This window comes from Zootoca vivipara, chromosome 3 (genome assembly GCF_963506605.1).
Source record: "Zootoca vivipara chromosome 3, rZooViv1.1, whole genome shotgun sequence".
Classification (NCBI taxonomy): domain Eukaryota; kingdom Metazoa; phylum Chordata; class Lepidosauria; order Squamata; family Lacertidae; genus Zootoca; species Zootoca vivipara.
Window position 1 is genome coordinate 56,442,291 of NC_083278.1, and position 17,748 is coordinate 56,460,038.

A 17,748-nucleotide genomic window follows, 5' to 3' on the forward strand; every position below is an offset into this window, starting at 1 on the left:
CCATGTCAGGGAAACATAGGAAGGAAGATTCCTTATACTGAATCATACCACTGATTAATCTAGCTTAGTGTTGCCTGCGCTGGCTGCCAGGAGGTCTAGGATTTCAGGCACAAGTCTCTTGCATTTCCACCTGCAGTTGCTGGGAACTGAACATGGAAAACTTCTCTTTGCAGAACATACATTCTACCAGCTAGCTATGCTCCTCATGATGACAGTGTGGGAAGCAGTGACTGGTTTTTCCTAGTGGCTGAAAAATATGCCTAATTTGGCGGTGGCGCCTCATTCTACTTACTTACCAAATATTATTAGCACAGACATACACAAGCCTGGTGCAGGAACCTTTGTTGTAATAACCTGAAAAGTCTGGCTGCATTCAGGTAGCAACCTCCTTACAGCACTGATTATGACTGCATTCACACGGCCCTTTGTCTTGTTTTTCTGACATTTCCCTAACTGTTAATTTCTGCATTATATTTGAGCCTTCACATGACATAAAAGCGACTATAGGAGATTATAGTGCAAGCTATTTCCATGTTACTTGCTTCTAGAAAAAAAACTACCTCCAAATAACACAGAAATGAGCACTAAACTTGTGCTATATACCACTACATTTGTGGACGTGGCCTTTATATAATGCAGAAATGGTTGGGGAAATGTTGGGAAACTGGAATAAACTGCCTTGTGAATGCTGCCCATGTGATTTAGTGAATGGCACCCTATTTGGGTGGAAAAATTCAGGGAACTGATAAGGACATCCTTTGTTTAGACCAGTTGGAATAAACTGGCCTCCAGGTGTTGGACTGCATCTCCCATCATGATCCTTTGAAGGAAGGGTGAATCTAGCACTCAGATAAAGATGTTTTGACTAAGTTTATAGAACTAATATTAAGTGGGCATTCCTCTGATGTTGGCACCATTGTCATGGTTTGTAGCATTGGCACAACATTATGGTTTATAATGTGTCTTTGGTGACAATGTGTCTTTGGATGTCCTTCATTCTTAATGCAAGAGAGAAAATCATATAATCCAGATGTGATGATGCCATCAGTTGTGGAAGAGTCATTAACCACCCTTCACTATGTGCATGAACTTGAAACATACATTAGATGTATGCAAAGATGTATGCAAAGGAATAGGGCAGGTGAAACATTAACAGCGCTCTTTAATTATGCTCTGTTTTATAACAGAATTAATTTAGCAAAGATAACATTACATGATAAGCAGTGTGATAATTTTTCAATATGGTCCAGAACCTTCCCAATTAAAGTCTGTGGCGTCTTTAAAGAAATTAATTAAAAATGATATGAGTAGGAAAATAGCAACCACCCCATAGATAAATTAAAACTGGCATAAATTGATGAATTTGTAGAGGGGACTGCTGACCCTTGCTGCTTGGTGAAGAATCTCAATGTAAAAGAGTTGTACTTGAATATATTCAATTTAAAGCCACTGTCTTGGCTGATGACAGTGGGGTTGAATGTGAGATGAAACCCTTTGTACAGTGGCATGGAATTAATTTCTCACTGTTACCAATGCCAAACGTATGTGTCACTGGACCCCATCACAAGCAGCAGCCCTTTCCTAGCATTCATACAGGCACTAAACCCCTTCGTTGTTAGCATAATCTGTACTTACCAACTTTTTTACTGGCTGTGCTCCTGTGTCTTTGTCAACTTGTTGACCGGCGAAAATGAAAAGCTAAGCCTGTTTCATTTATGCTTGTCAAATGGCTACAAAGCAGGTTAAGCAGAAAAGGTAGCAATTCTACTCTTAATTTATGTCCTTGAGAATATCAGGTTGGTTGGATGGCTATGCAAAAATATGTGTTTTGTGGCATTAACTCCAATCCTAAGCATTTATATGATAGGACAAGAAATCTAGGAGCAAGTCAATACAAATAATTTGAACAGGGATTAAGGGTGGCACATTTGATGTTGCCAGGCCCAGCCCTATCATTAGGCAGATTGAGTGGGCACCTTAAATGGCAGGTGAGTGCAGAGCGGCAATGAGCAGGTGGAAAACAGAGTTGTATGTCTACACTTCCTAAAATAGCCTGCTGTTTCAGGTGTTGTAGATGATGCTGTCCTGCTACCTGTACATAGAATAATAAAATCATAGAATTGTAGCATTGGAAGGGACCCCAAGGGACATCTAGTCCAACCTCCTGCAATGCATTGAAGTAAGAATCAACAGTCAGTCCGGTTGACTTCTGTACATGGAAAGGGTGGATTTTGTCCTTTGGCTCAGACAGCAAAATATATTGGGTCAGCTCTGAATGTAGCTGCCACACAGCACCCACTTCCAGCCTGATTCAAACCAATTATACCCATTTGTGTGTCCACATCAGTGTGGTTTTTGTAATTTAAATTGCTTCCTGTTGTAGCTGTCTCTACAAGGGCTGTCCTGTGTGTGTACTGATTTGCCAAAGATCAGATGATTTCTTTGTGCAGGATCTTCCAAGTGGGTTAAAGCAAATATTCATTATTTTCTCATTTACTGGCGTGCAGTCATTTCATGTTGCAGCCTGCTTATGGTGATCTAAGCTAAAGAAGGATTTCCCTTTCTCTCTCACTCAGCACTTCACTTTATAAAAGCAGCAATTATTGGCAACTACCGTATGTGAATGCATAGGGAGCGGTTGAACTTTTATTGTGTTTTATCCGATTGGAAAGAAATGTAGGAAGCGCACAGACCTTTATACATTTTGATGAGTAACAAGCTAAGGAATGGAGTTCATATTGGTTTTCTGCAGCCAGGGATCCTGCAAGGAAAGCACACTTACGGATTTCTTCAGAGAAGTAAATATTTCAGGCCCCAGAGCAAATGGTATAGCCAGAATGTTCCTTGGCCACATGATGAGCAACTGAAAAGCAATCTCAGCCACTCGCCCATAAGTGAAACAAAACTACAGTATAACACAGTATCCTTTTTCTTTCTCTTTTACCCTAACATCTCCTAAATCCTACACACTGATCTTCAGGGCTTCACTTATAAGAACTGTTCAAGATTTCAGTGAGACTCATGATTGTACAAAGGCTTTGGGAACTAGATGACTCATCCAGTACAGTGGTACCTCAGTTTAAGGATGCAATTGGTTCCGGGGAGCCGTTCATTCCCCGAGCAGTACTTAAACGGAGCGCCTCTTCCGTGCATGCGCAAAACACCGATAGAGCGCTTCTGCGCATCCGCACACTGCAGAACCTGGAAGTAAACTCTTCTGGGTCCGCAGAGTACTCAAACCGAGAGTACTCAAACCGCAGCGGACGTAAACCGAGGCATGACTGTACACTCTAAATCAGTTATATTTTGTTGGTGGAGATTTAAAATGTGATCTCCCAGCTCTCAGTCAAGCTATCCTCAATACCTACCATGCTGGTCCTTGTATTAACACTGTCTGCCCCTATACTGTTTATTCAATTTCTATCGGAAGTAAAAACAACAACAAACATATGTATCTGTCAATCCCTGGATGCGGTCTGAGGGATCCTGGCTTTAGCTATGCAGGTTTCCATTGCTACCACTTTCTTGGCCCTATTGCTATCTTGATGGCAGCGCATCAAGCTGACATGAGCAAGTTGTTGTTTATGAGACATCATCAAGACTGTTGCATTCTTTCTCTGGACAGTTTGTACTATTCAGCTAATTGGTGCATGTTGTTGTCTGTAATGGGCTATATAGAGAGAGCATATTACAGTGCTGATGTATTCTGAATTTAAATAAATCTTAAGCCCAATCTTTTAAGCCCAATGTGGGGCTGAAAATCCCAAGGGGTACTTTTAAGATTCATTCTGGGTTTAAAGCAGGGGTGTGAAATCTATAGCCCTTCAGATGCTGTTGGACTCCAGTTCCCAGCAGCCCCAGCAGGCAGTGTCAAGAGTCAGAAATTATGGAAGTTGTGCACCAATAACTTTCTTTTGGTGTCTGGTGAGGAGTAATGGTTAGCTTGGTGTATGGTGGTTCATAAAATAATTTACATTTGAACATTTGCCATCACAGAGTGCTCTTTTGCAGATTATTCAAACCCCACTGAATGTATAACCCTAGGAACTTCTCCAGACAATATCTATTATTTTAGGCAAGCTGCATTTTGTATATTATTGCATGCACACCAGTCTCAAAGTGGCAAGAGCCTCCAGGGATTCCAATGCTTACCCAGGTTCAGTTTCCTTGGAAAGAAGTTCACTGGAGACTTGTCATGTCTAGGATATATGTTTTTATTCACACATCTAAACAACCTGAGCATTGGGTGCAAGGGCTCATAGCATTAACACTCCCAACACACCTTGTTTCCCCCATAGGTTTCCAGGATCCATAGCTTTGGATCCTGCACAGAACAAGACAAACCTCTGTCTTCAGCTTTCTGCCCAGACAAAAAACTCACCCCCAGACTAGCCCCTAGACCAGGGGTCAGCAAACTTTTTCAGCAGGGGGCCGGTCCACTGTCCCTCAAACCTTGTGGGGGGGCGGACTATATTTTAGGGGGGAAATTGAACGAATTCCTATGCCCCACAATTAACCCAGAGATGTATTTTAAATAAAAGGACACATTCTACTCACGCTGATTCCCGGACTGTCTGTGGGCCGGATTTGAAAGGCAATTGGGCCAGATCCGGCCCACGGGCCTTAGTTTACCTACCCATGCCCTAGATCTCCTGTCACACAGACAGCTGAGGTGGGAAGAGGCCCATTCCTCCTCCTCCTCCTCCTCCTCCTCCTCCTCCTCCTCCTCCTCCTCCTCCTCCTCCTCCTCCTCCTCCTCCTCTAGAGAACCAACACTTACCTTAGTTGTCCTTATGGTAACATAGCCCACTCTTGTGGGTTCTTAAATGATGAGGGTTCTTAAATGGCCATCAACTTGACAAAGAAACTGGTTTGAGCAGTTCAGCAGTTCCTTCTATTACCAGCCCCCTCCCCACGACCCCATAACAATGCATTGCAATATTTTGTGGTGGTGAAATGCAGAGTGGAGTGGGTAGATCATGTGCTTTACATTAGCTGGCATTGGGTTCAGTTGTTTCCCCCTCTTACGTAGCTGCAGAATAGGTGTTTGTCTATTCTACTTGCACAATTATTCTACTTATTCTCCAATACTAAGACAATGTGGAGGGTGTGTGCCTGTCATATCATAGAATCATATGCTTGTAGAGTTGGAAGGGGTCACAAGAGTCATCTAGTTGAACTCCTTACAACGCAGGGCTCTTTTGCTCAATGTGGGGCTTGAGCCCACGACTCTGAGATTAAGAGGCCTGCGGAGACTCACGTCTGTGACAGGAAATGATGGCAATAGTGGCATCCCGCGAGGCCTTGAGGCGGCAACGGAGATGGCGGGAATAGTAGTGGCAGCCTGCAATGCCTCGTGGCGACACAAGCAGTGGGGCTTGCGAGGCCTCGCCATGGTGGCAAGAAGTAGCGGCAGCCTGCAAGTCTTCCTGGCAGTAGTGGAAGGTGGTGGCAAAAGCTGTGGCAGCCTGCCTCAGTGAGGCCTTGCAGGCCACCACTGCTTCTGCCACCATCTCCTGCTGCCACTGCAAGGCCTCACAGGCTGCCCTTGCTGCCACCACCATTTTGCCACAGCTGCAAGGCCTTGCAGGCTGCTTCTGCCACTGCCGCCCACTGCCATGGCGAGGCTTCGCAGGCTGCTGAATATTGTGCCACTGATGCCAGGCTGCCTGTCCTGCTGTTGTTGCTACTGCTGCTGCCACTGCCACTTAGGCCTGCTGGCAGTCTCATATTATTTGTATTCACTATGACTCATCACTGTACTTTGGATTGTCCTGAATACCACCATTTAGTAGTCAAGCCCCAAACCCAAAGTCCTGTTGGGATGCATTTTGGCTTGCCTGCTGCTGAAAGTGACCATGAGGTGGTTGATAACACCATCATTTATCAGTTCTAGACCCTTAAGTAGTAGCAGTTGCTAGAACATTGCCCTGCTTGCCTCTGCGTAGTTCCTTCCTTATTTCAGGTATCACGATATATTGATATATCATGATGTTTAACTGGTAATATATCGTGATATTGAAAACAAGTTATTGCCCAGTTCTCTCTATGTGAGAGACAGAAAGTAAAATGGAAGCAAGACCATGAATTAAGAGTGGGAAATATTGCAGGAAAATACATTTTTAAAGTCTCAGTAGGAAGCATTTAAACTTGGGAAGAGAATGACATATTATGATAACCATTGCCTTCATTATACCATACATGAAAGTGCAAGGTGCATGCTGCCTGACTTTCTTTTAGGAACTGCTGGGGATTTCATTTCTTTTCACTCTGTCATGTTCAAACTGTGCAGAAGGTCCCTAAGTGGAGCACATCTCTCTTTCTGGCAGAATGTTAACAATGGTAATATTATCTTTAAATGCTTAAGGCAGAATAGCTGCAGTTTTTATGAGGCAGGATACTAGGTAGTCTTGTTCTTACCTTTTCCAGAAGTTTCAACAAGTTTTTAAAAAATACTTTTTTAGAGCTCTGTTTTTAAGTTGCTTTTTTAATAGTGTTGTTTGGCTTGTCTATACTTTAGAGTTGTGTGCAGAGGTACCTGGGAATCCAGCATTTCAGCGCAGAAGCTTATAGCCTAAGGCTGGAGGCCCAAATGTTCTCCACTGAGTTACTCAGGGAATCGAATGGAATGGGCAGTTCTAGACATGATCATCTTAGGTAAGTCTATGGGTAGCCAACACAATGCCGTCTGGAGGTGTTGAACTACAACTCCCATCATCCCTGGCTATTGGCCATGCTGTCTGGGGATGAGGGGAGGTGTTGTCTACATCATCTGATATGCACCATGCTGGCCAGCCCCAGAGAGTCATAGAATCAACCAAAGACAGGTGGTGACCTTGGACTTAAGCCTAACTTGGAGGTATTGTTTAACTGCTTGGGAACAGTGACCACAGTGCCACGAGATTTAATAGTAGGGATGTTGCGCAGAAAGTCCAATGTGGTCAAATGAACTTCCTTTCTTTCTTTTAAAAAAAGTCTAAATCAGGCACCCCCAAACTTCAGCCCTCCAGATGTTTTGGACTACAATTCCCACCATCCCTGACCACTGGTCCTGTTAGCTAGGGATCATGGGAGTTGTAGGCCAAAACATCTGGAGGGCCGCAGTTTGGGGATGCCTGGTCTAAATGATGAGAAGTGATATCGGTTAAAATACCTAGGCTTTTCAGGACAAGCTGAATATGCTCACTAGTTCCTTTGTAAAATAAAGGCACACCTTTTAGAGGAGAGCAGACACCAACGAAACATTCCACCCATTTCATCTAGGGCAGGCCTCCCCAAACTTCGGCCCTCCAGATGTTTTGGACTACAATTCCCATCTTCCCTGACCACTGGTCCTGTTAGCTAGGGATCATGGGAGTTGTAGGCCAAAACATCTGGAGGGCCGCAGTTTGGGGATGCCTGATCCAGGGCATCTTTTCTGGCCAAGTTACAAGGTGATTGTCCTAGGAGCCCTGGTTGTCTACTCTTTAAGTTTTGTTAAAGTGATGGTTGTGTACAAGCTGAAGCTATAATAATTAAGATTAATGTGCCCTCCATGTATAGATGTGGTGTGGGTGTGTATGGAATGTTCTGTGGGTACATGTATTGTAGGCTCTAAATCCATTTAGGTAAAGGTGATGCAGAGCATGTGACTATTGCTGTTTCTCAAATAGATTTCTCTCCTGGTCGCAGCCACTTATTTTGCCTTCCCTTTGGCGCTATGCTAAGTTAGTGAGAGCAAGTGCTGCTTGCACCTGTGTATGTGTACATCCATGTGCTCCCATATCTCATTCCAGTAAGAGTTCATGATCTATTCTTGCAATATAAAAGGTCAATATAGCAGAAGAAAAGGAAATGAATGTTTAAAAAAATAGCTTTTATTTAAGAATAAAACCATCTGAGCTTTCCCACCATACCATCTTGCAACAAACAAACTGAGAGTTTTCACAGTGGAGGGAAGCAAGCAGCAGTAGAGCTTTGAAACACTTACACTGGACTTCCCATACCTGGTGCCCTCCAGATGTTCTGGACTACAACTCCCATCAGCCCTTGCCAGCACCAGTCTGAGGTAGGCTGATCTAGTGTATGACAAAAGGATAACATGTCTGAGGCTTACTGTGTTGGAGACTTGTGGAATTGTCACAAGATAGGGTAATAATTCCTGGTGGAGATAACACTGAAAGAGAATTTGGCAAGCCCTTTGAGCCATGATTGCTAAGTGGAATCTCCAGCTTTAGCAGAAGCAACCATACTTCATGCTACCTGGGGCCTTTCATGAAGCATCACACTGGCTATTTTTGGAAACAGGATTTCAGAATGCAGGCCTGGGAGCTAAACGTGGCCTCCCAGTCTAACCTTCAGGAGTCTTCCCCAAGCTACAAGCCCTCTGACAGAAAAGTCCTCTTTCCATAGACCAAACTGCTCACTAGCCCTGCTTTGCAGCTTCCTTGGGTGTGTTTTGCCTGGATCAACTACAGCAGGGGTGGCCAACTCCCAAGAGACTGCGATCTACTCTGTGTTAAAAACTGGCAATGATCTACCCCCTTTTGGGGGCTCCAGGTCAAAGTTGTTGAGCTTCTTTTAGGGAAGAGGAAGGCCCATTTTTTAGGGGTTCAGGTCTAAATTGTGTAGCTTTTTTTAGGGAGGAGAAAGCCAATGATCTTCCAGTGATCTACCACAGACGTCCAGTGATCTACCAGTAGATCACGATCTACCTGTTGGACGTGCCTGAACTACAGCATTGAATTCTGGTTATGCTTCATAATCCACATTTTCTCCTCTTACCACTTTTGCCTTTGGCCCCATCCACCACTGGTTTGTGATCCCTGGAAGGAAATGTGGCCCTCATGCTAAATGGTTTCCAGTCTGTTGAATTAAATTGATAATCCATCTGATTCAGTAGGATTTTTATTACCCTCTAAACACTGGACTTTGGAAGCGGAATGTAGCCTCTGAACTGGCCATTCATACACTAAACATCATGTGTAGTTCAGCCAGTTTTGTGGAGGGGAGGTGTGGTCACATGCATGTTGAATTAGGGAGAATTTTTGCATGTTACATCTTTGGCGTATGCAAGATTGCTACAGGCTGATTCTCTGTTCTTTGGAAGCACTTGCCCATTAAACCCAGGCTAGTTGTTTGTTCAGCTCTGGCAGAGGCTCTGGAAAAACACTGCAGTTAATTTTGGCTATTTTTCCAGGGTGACTAAAAGTTCTCTTTGTGTTTCTATTCAGTACAAACCAGAGTGTACCACAAGCAGAGAGCAGGTTCGTTTCTGAAGGTGTCTGCAAAGCATCGAAGCAGAGATGTCAATTTCCCAGGCTTGCTGCTGTGTTTTCTACTTTTGCAAAGAATAAATCCATTACATTGTAGCATTTTAACAAGCATGTTTGGGGTAAAAAAAAAAGAATTCCAGAATACTGTATATCAAATACACACAGCCGAAGTAAAACAATGAGAAACACCCATAAGTAGAGAAATGGTTTGGAAGCGTATTTAAAAAACAATTCAAAACATTCTCAGTGGTGGCACCCTGTCTGTTGAACTCTTCAAAGAGGACATATTTAAATGAAGGCTAAATACCTTGGGGGGGGGTTGGTTCTGCAGGTGTTAAACACTTCTCTTCTATTGCATTTTTATTGCAACATTGTGTTTGTAATGTTGCTTTATTTGTTTGTATGAGCTTGACCAAACTGCGGGAGGCAGTGGAAGACAGGAGTGCCTGGTGTGTTCTGGTCCATGGGGTCACGAACAGTCGGACACGACTAAACGACTACACAACAACTAACATGGTGGTTTTAGAGTTTTATTACATTAAGCCAACCTTAAGGTTAATGAGAGAAAAGAGTTGTGGCATCTGGTGCCTCCTAAAAATGGAAGTAGTACAGTTCCCAGACACCTTGTCAAACCACTCCCATCTGGCCTCCCCTTGGCTCCACCAGGTAAGGGTGTTCCTAGTTGCTCCACCCCAACCCTACCTATGGAAGCTACACCTGTCTGTCATGACGACTCATTAGAAATAGAACTTTAGGTTGCATAGCAGATGCTGGGGAATCCTGGCCTGTGTTAGGCCATGTTTTCAACAGCATGCTGTTCTTCTCCCGATCCCTAACTAACTAGGGTTTTTGGTATTATTTATTAAATTTTCATACGGCACTGCCCTTCATCTGAAGATCACAGGGCAATTTAATTAGTCATGATTGATATACCATGTAGATATACATGTATACCATGTAGAACCATGTTTCAAATTGCTTCACAAAAGTATATAGCCTATAGATTTATTTAGTATGCTACCTTTGGTAGGAGGTGGATGTTTAATCTTTTGGACTGTCAAGGGTGCTTCCCAGCCTAAGCAGCTATTCCCAGGTCTGTGCTCTATGGAGCAGTTGCAGCAAATGGGGACCACGCCCTCCTCCACCAGTTTATGTACCTTCCCTCCCCTGATGGGCTGCACACATATAGCCAGAGACTGCACCTGCATGGAAGCTGCCCCTGCTCTTCCCACTTCAGTTCTCTCCTCTCTGGGAGACAGTGGTGCAGGAGAGGGTGGGGAAGCATCTTGCCCTTCACTTGCCTAACCTGCCTCCAGCTCTGAGGCTTCCCCGCCTCTGATTCTTGCCTCCTGTCTGGTACAGGTCCCCACCAACCACTGCCCCCCCCTTACAAGTCAGGTTCCAGCCACCCTTTCCCCTGGTGCTGGAAACACGTTAAGAACTCCAGCTGTTTTTGTGTTACAGAATTTATGGCAGAAAAGCAGAATGAAACACATTCAGAATAATAAAATACTTTGATGGAGTTTAAAGGGAGCACAAAAAAGCATACAGTATAGGAAAGGAAAATATGGCCACAGTTCCATAAAAGCCTTTAATTGCTGGTTCAGTTTCACAGACTCAGCTGACTAATGACACAACAAAAAATCTGGTTGCCGAAACTAGCCCGTTATTTATAACAAAACTACTGGGCTTCAACAGCTGTGTCTCCTTTATCATCCCCTCCCCCTTTAATTTGACCCAGAGTTTGTTAGAATCATAGAGTCTGTTGAGTCATAATGGTCTGTGAGTATTAGTTAAGTGCCTTTTTATTCAAGAAATAACCACATGTTGCCTTTCATAGCCCTCAGTTAAACTCAATACACAAGCAGTTTCCAGGCTATTTCTCTTAAGGCAGGTGCAGTAAAGCAAACAGCTAATTAGTGTTCACTTCACTCTAATTACTTTCTCCAGATAGCCTCAAGGCAAGGGTAAGGTAACCTGAAAGATATAGTCAGCCCTCCCAAATAAATCCCAACATAAAACTCACATACAAACCGCTTACTTTAGCCATTATCTTAATTTCCTGGGTCTTGATCCACAAAGAAGAAGAAAATGACAACTAGCAGAGCTCTTTGCAGAACAGACCATTGACAAGAGTTCAAAAGGCACTGAACTTAATCATTATCATCATGTTTTAAAAGGATGGAGAACCTGGTAGCTTGAGGGCAAGTTCTACTCACCAGTGGTAGTCAGTTGGTTAGAGTATGATGCTGATAATGTCAAGGTTGCACGTTCAATCCCCATATGGGACAGCTACATATTCCTGTACTGCAGAGGGTTAGACTAGATGATCCTCAGGGCCACTTCCAACTTTGCAATTCTATGATTCTAAAAATAACTCTGAGCAAAGGACAAACAAGAACACACCTTCAAGCCCTACCTATGGCATTCCAAAAGCACCTGCCTGTTAAGATGCCAAATGCTGGACTGACCAAACGAACTTTTGGTTTGAGCCAGCCCAGAAGGAATCTTCTTATGTTGCAGGAACACAAGACAGCCATCTTTTGGGATGTCATAGCTCTGGATTTCCTGTTACCATGCAGGAATTGGACTAAATAAAATTACAGTGTGCAGGCTGGTGTTGTACGTTTCACAGCAGAAGATACAAGTAGTTACATATTTTAAAAATGGGTGTCTATTGTCCAGTCAGCAGCTATCCATCAATATGAGCTAGCCTACCTCCATTAATCCATTCCCCTCTCTACAATCTATGCCACACTGTTGGTGCTGAGGCATCACAGGCAGATGCAGGCAGAGAGTGAACTTGTTACTGTACCCCAGTAACCTCAAATACCCTTTGATGCTAGGCACCTAAAAATTCAAATGTGCTCTGTGCACGTGCAGTTTGAATCTGATTTAATTCAATGTCGATTTTTAAAATTTGTATTTGTTGCTGTTCAACAAACTGCAGTCTGGAAGAAGGTGCCAGTGTCCGTCAGGAAGAAAGTCTGGTTTGCTGCATTCTAAAAGACCAGTGTTAGTGGTTGTTCACTAGCTTATTTACGAGGAAGCAATTAATAGGCATGGACAACAGCAGTGCTCTGATGGACAGAATATGTTCTGGGTGGGATGGAAAGCCCACTGAACACATTAATGACTAGATTTGGTAGCTTGTTGTTCTGCACATCTTCCCAAGCAAAAGTTGCCTGTCCATGTCCATAAGACTGCCTACAGCAAAATAGATGCTGTCCGATTTAATAAAGGGTTGTGCAAGACTGACATTTCAGAGAAGCAAAAGACAGAGGTCCTGATCCCGAAAAACAGTGGGTGTCAGAGAAAGTATATTTTCTTTTCCTGTTTGCTTTCTCATGAATGTAAAACACACCATTTCCTTAAAAGGTTAAGGAGCTGATTTGATGTTTCTTGCTCATTCCTGATATTTCTATAGGGCACTGGAGTTAATGGAATTATTCACATTCAAAAGAGCTTTTGAAATGCCAAAATATATTTGGAGGGAGGGGCTGTCATGTGCCATAGTATTTGTTTTACGGAGTATAGCATGCAGGGCAGGGCAATAGTAACGGAACTTTAATCACTGCATAACTATGATGCCCTTTAAACACTTCTGGGTCCGCGGAGTACTTAAACCGAAAGTACTCAAACCGCAGCGGACTTAAACCGAGGCATGACTGTACCTATGAAAATCCATTGCGTTGCATCTTCCAGAAGTGGTTTAATATGACGCCTTTACTCAAACCAGTCTCAGTGGGCAGGGATAGGGAATAATAGAATGAACTTAGCATATTTTGCTCACCCTTTGGATGGCAGGAGGTCACAGCCCCAACTACATGAAATAATGAACAAGAATAGTTTTGGGCTGATCACTGCTTTGAGGAGCTAGGCCAGGCATCCCCAAACTGTGGCCCTCCAGATGTTTTGGCCTACAACTCCCATGATCCCTAGCTAACAGGACCAGTGGTCAGGGATGATGGGAATTGTAGTTCAAAACATCTGGAGGGCCGAAGTTTGGGGATGCCTGGCTTAGGGCCTCTGATTCTAAACAGCTATTAAATGTGTCTCCCCTGCCTTCATGAAGGGAAAGAGCAGACTTAATTCTTGGTGCAAGCGGATGTTAAAACATTTCCTGCAAGCACAATGGCAATTGTTCTTTTACAATCGTTGCAAAACACACACAAAAAAACCCTTTGCAGCTGCACATATTAATGTCTTATATCTTATTAAAAATCTTGATTATGCCAAATGCTTTACAAGAGAGCGTTTGGTTCCTTATTAGGTTTCTGCTCTTTCCTCCATTAGAACAGATGTTCAAACAGAATGGTTATGGCCTGTAACGAAGCAGCATATATCTTGTCAAATGGTTTGCAGATGTATTCATTCTGAATTCATTCTTGAATGCTACCACTTTGATGATGATAAATAACATTCAGAGGTTTGGGGAGTGAGGTTAAGCTTCTATGCTAACGCTGTTACTCCCTCCCCCCAGCAGTCAATGTTTTGCTGAAAACCTGCCTTGACCATTTAGAACTTATTGAAACTAATAAATGAGTTATGATGTCGTAATCACCAACACAAATAGAGCTGATTTATACATGGCAAGCATTAACCTTTGCCCAATGGAAAAATTGTATCAATCAGTTGACAGTTCGAAAGCATAAAATGTTCCATAACGGCTGAATAAGGGCCTGTAATTGCAATGACTATTAAAAGATTTATGTCATGTTAGTCTAGTTGTTTATCTGTTAGGAGTGTAGGACAAAGCTAGACTCCGTCTTGCTAATACATACCAGTATAATTTGAGCTTTTAAGGAGTCGCTTTAAAGTTTTTCCTTGCACAGTAGGTCTGTTCACTTCAGAGTTTTGTGCTGCTCTGCTGTTGAAATGGATGTTTACATGTACAGTCCCTGTGCCATATTAACTTCACTATGGACCACAGACACAATATGCCATTAGTAGAAAGCAATGCACTGCGGCAGGTGCCTAAGGAAGCATTAGGGCTGGGTGAACCAAGCAAAGAAAAAAGCCAACCCCAAAGGCTTCAGAGAAAGCTTAAACACGATCACCAGCTAAAATTGGCCAGAGTCAGTGATCATGTACAACACCACTGGGTGCTTCAAGATTCATTAACAATACTCTTAAAACATTTTCAAGAATAACCATCAAAGTGCAAAACACAGAACATGTCCTGATATGCTTTGTTTTCATCCAGACTGCCTTGCATTGACTAAGTGTGTTTTAGGCAAGACTTTCAGATCTAAATCACTGGCTTCTGGAATTCATGAATTTAACTGTAGGTGAGTTTCATGGTGCCCGTTTCAGACATTACTACAGAAACAGAGAAAGAAGATGCACAAGTTGTTCATGCTACTACTTTTCCGGCTTTTGAATTTTGAACTGGCTTGACTCAGATCAGTCCAATGACTTTAAGAGTAGAGAAGTAACACAGAGATCGGTGCTGTATCTTTAAATTATTTGATGCCAGTACAAGACAAAAAAGCCACAGCTGCTGATTCTCCTCAGGTCCCGTCCCCCGTCCCCTCAGTCCTTCCATCTACCTGCCATCATCCCACCTGCCATAATGGACGGGTGGCAGAGAAATGATGCAGAAGAGAGAAATCACCTCTAGCGACTGCAGCTGATCTTATTCTTAACAATGACCACTTACCTCTCTTCCGCCCTGCCCCACATTTCCCAGTGTGGTGGTTGGCATGTTTATGCTGAAGCTGCGAGGACAGTAAAATACCAAAGACCACTGGGAGAAAAATAATGAATGAGTGCAGGCTCTGCATACATCCAAGCCCTCACAGTATCGCTCCCAATGTGCCTACATTTGGGTTTGGGGAATCACAAGAGAAGTGTTTGGGTTGGTTCAGACATAAGCTGACTCTTCCCAAATTTTGATGAAGTTTATTTCTGAGTCACCTTTACATGAGAGCGGAGATTGCCTGCTGCTAAAGGTATAGCGGGTATAGGCATGTGTAACAGCCTGACAGCCCTATTTAAATAGAAAAGCTACATCTGGGCAGCAGGGGCACTAGGGGTCAAAAAGGCAAGTGTGTGTGTGTGTGTGTGTGTGTGTGTGTGTGTGTGTGTGCGTGTGTGCACGTGTGTGCACGCATGTGTGCTTAACTCTTTCCCCACTTTCCATTTCCAAACATAGCATTTCAAACAGAAGATTCTTTGGGAAAGGCACAATTTGGAAAAGGAAGACAGCAGCAGGGAAAGGGTTAAGCAAAGCACCCCATGCTGCTACTTATCCAGTCTCCAATCCTCCCTCCAGAAGCAGACATTAATGTTTAAAAAGGGCCATCAGAGTACTACCAGCATGCATCTGCTGTACATAATGCCTAATTTGGCCCATAGCATTTATTCTGAGCAGATCTTGGCAATATCTCTTCACAACTGTGAAATCAGACAGACTAACAATTGTAAACATGACATTTATGTTAATGAAAATATTGCCTCGGAAAAGTGCCTTGAAAAGGGGGAAGTAACAGATTTGTGTTTTATAGTGTCTACTCGGAATTAAGCCCTGCTGAGTTCAGTGGGGCTTACTCCCAAGTAAGGAAGCCTAGGGCTGTATGCTTAGCCAGACACAAGACTCCTCTGGGCAGAAATCCTCTTTCTGTTGCATCTTTTACTTTTTGATGTTTTAAGCTTAACCTCTGATCTGATGGTTTGCAGGGCAAGAGAAGTTTACTGTTAAAAATGTTGTCTTAATCTCCCTTCCCAGAACAGGAACAAATTTAACTTGATTCATTATCTGTTCTATGACAGGATGCTACAGCCAGCGGAAACTGTTACATGATGTGCGCAACTTAAAACAAATCGAGTTTTTCAGCCCTGCACTCTGTGCTTTCTCTCACTGAGCTGAATGGGCTTTACTCCCAAGTCAGTGTGCAGAGCACTGCATCCCTAGTCCTTAATACAGTACAGTCGTACCTCGGAAGTCTAACATAATCTGTTCCAGAAGTCCATTCGACTTCCGAAACGTTCGACTTCCAAAGTGTGGCTTCTGATTGACTGTAGGAAGCTCCTGCAGCCAATCAGAAGCAGCGGAAGCCCCGTTGGATGTTCAGCTTCCAAAAGAACGTTCGAAAACCGGAACACTCACTTCCAGTTTTTGATCGTTCGGGAGCCAGACTCCCAAGTACGGGAGCCAAGCTATGACTGCACTGTGTGTCTCCATTTTCAAGGCTCATCTACAAGTCAGGGTTCCAACTCTGGCTGCCTGTGCTGAAGTGTAGCAAAAAGAGAAACTGCAGGCCAATGGTGGAAGAAGGAGCAGGAAGCAAAGGGGAAAGGGAGAAAAGTCCAAGTCATCAGGGAATTTGAAATACAGAAGTTCTGTCTTTTGCTAGACCATCTCTTTCTTTCCTTCTACAGCAGAGGAAAGAGGCGATAGTATGACAAAAGACTGAACTTCTCTATTTCAAACTCCCTGATGAAGGGTATTAGAGGTCTGCAACATATTGAATATCACCCCCCCTCCTTTTGCTTCCTATTCTCCCCCCTGCTTGTGTTGAGAAGCCATTGGCTAAATCCCATTTTAGTCATGGCCTTGCTGAGTGCCCTTGAGTAGGTTGCGATCTGTCAGCCTTGGGCCTCCAGCTGCAAAATATGAATAACGGAGACCTTTCTCAAAAGGATTCTTCAAGGGAACATTCAGACTATATGAAGTGAAGAAATATAACTCACCTTGAACCCTGGGAAGAAGCAGGTCTATATAGCTTTTTAAAATGAATGATTTGCAGTAATATTAGATAGGATCGTATCACCAAACATAATATAAAATATTTAATCATTTTATTTATGGTAGAATCCTGTCCTTGGGTTACCGTGGCCAGGCAGCATGTTCTCCCAACCTTCATGGCCATTGACCATGTTAGATGAGGTTGGTGGCAGCTGGAACCCAACAGCTTAATGTAACTTGTGGATCTGTGGAACCACTGATAAAGTTATGGGAACTGGATATTGGTGCACAGATTCTTCCCAAGGACTGGAATATAATTTGGGAATCACGACCCTTAAAATCTGTTTCCAGTTTTCTTAGAGAAAACTGCTTAACATTATTACACAGATGGTCTTGCACTCCTTTGCAAAGGTAAAAAATGTTTTTTTTCTCCATCAGCTAATTGTTAAAGGGGTTGCAATAAAGTCGGTACATATTATCATTTATGGTGGGAATGTCAGTTTGTACAAGATTTTTGTAATTTAATTTTGACATAAATGATAAATATTACTGAATAAATATAGTTTGTTGTCATAAATTAATCTTACTGAATATTTTTAGTGATATCCATGTAAATACATTGCCAAAAGAATTGGTCTTATATATGATCTTGGCAGCACAAATAGTAATTGCAACTCAATGGAAAACAGCCCCAAATCTTGCATTGCACACTTGGTACCGCTCATTCTAGAATATAGCTATAATGGAGAAAATAATGCGTAATTTGAGATTTCGACAAGGACTGGAATCTCCAGACACCTTTTA

General features: G+C 43.0%; 1 protein-coding gene across 4 annotated transcripts in view; it reads left to right on the forward strand.

Annotated features, from left to right (window-relative positions):
- TMEM200A (transmembrane protein 200A) overlaps positions 1-17,748 on the forward strand; it is a 40,019-nt gene that overhangs the window by 3,984 nt on the left and 18,287 nt on the right. Inside the window, exon 2 of one of the 4 annotated variants that reach the window (XM_035109008.2) lies at positions 6,521-6,657. The exons of 2 other annotated variants lie outside the window; for them this stretch is intronic. The gene's annotated coding sequence lies outside the window, so the exon portion shown is untranslated. Of the gene's footprint in view, positions 1-5,142; positions 6,658-17,748 lie in introns of those variants that run through there. One more of the 4 variants, XM_060272680.1, reaches the window with a different exon arrangement.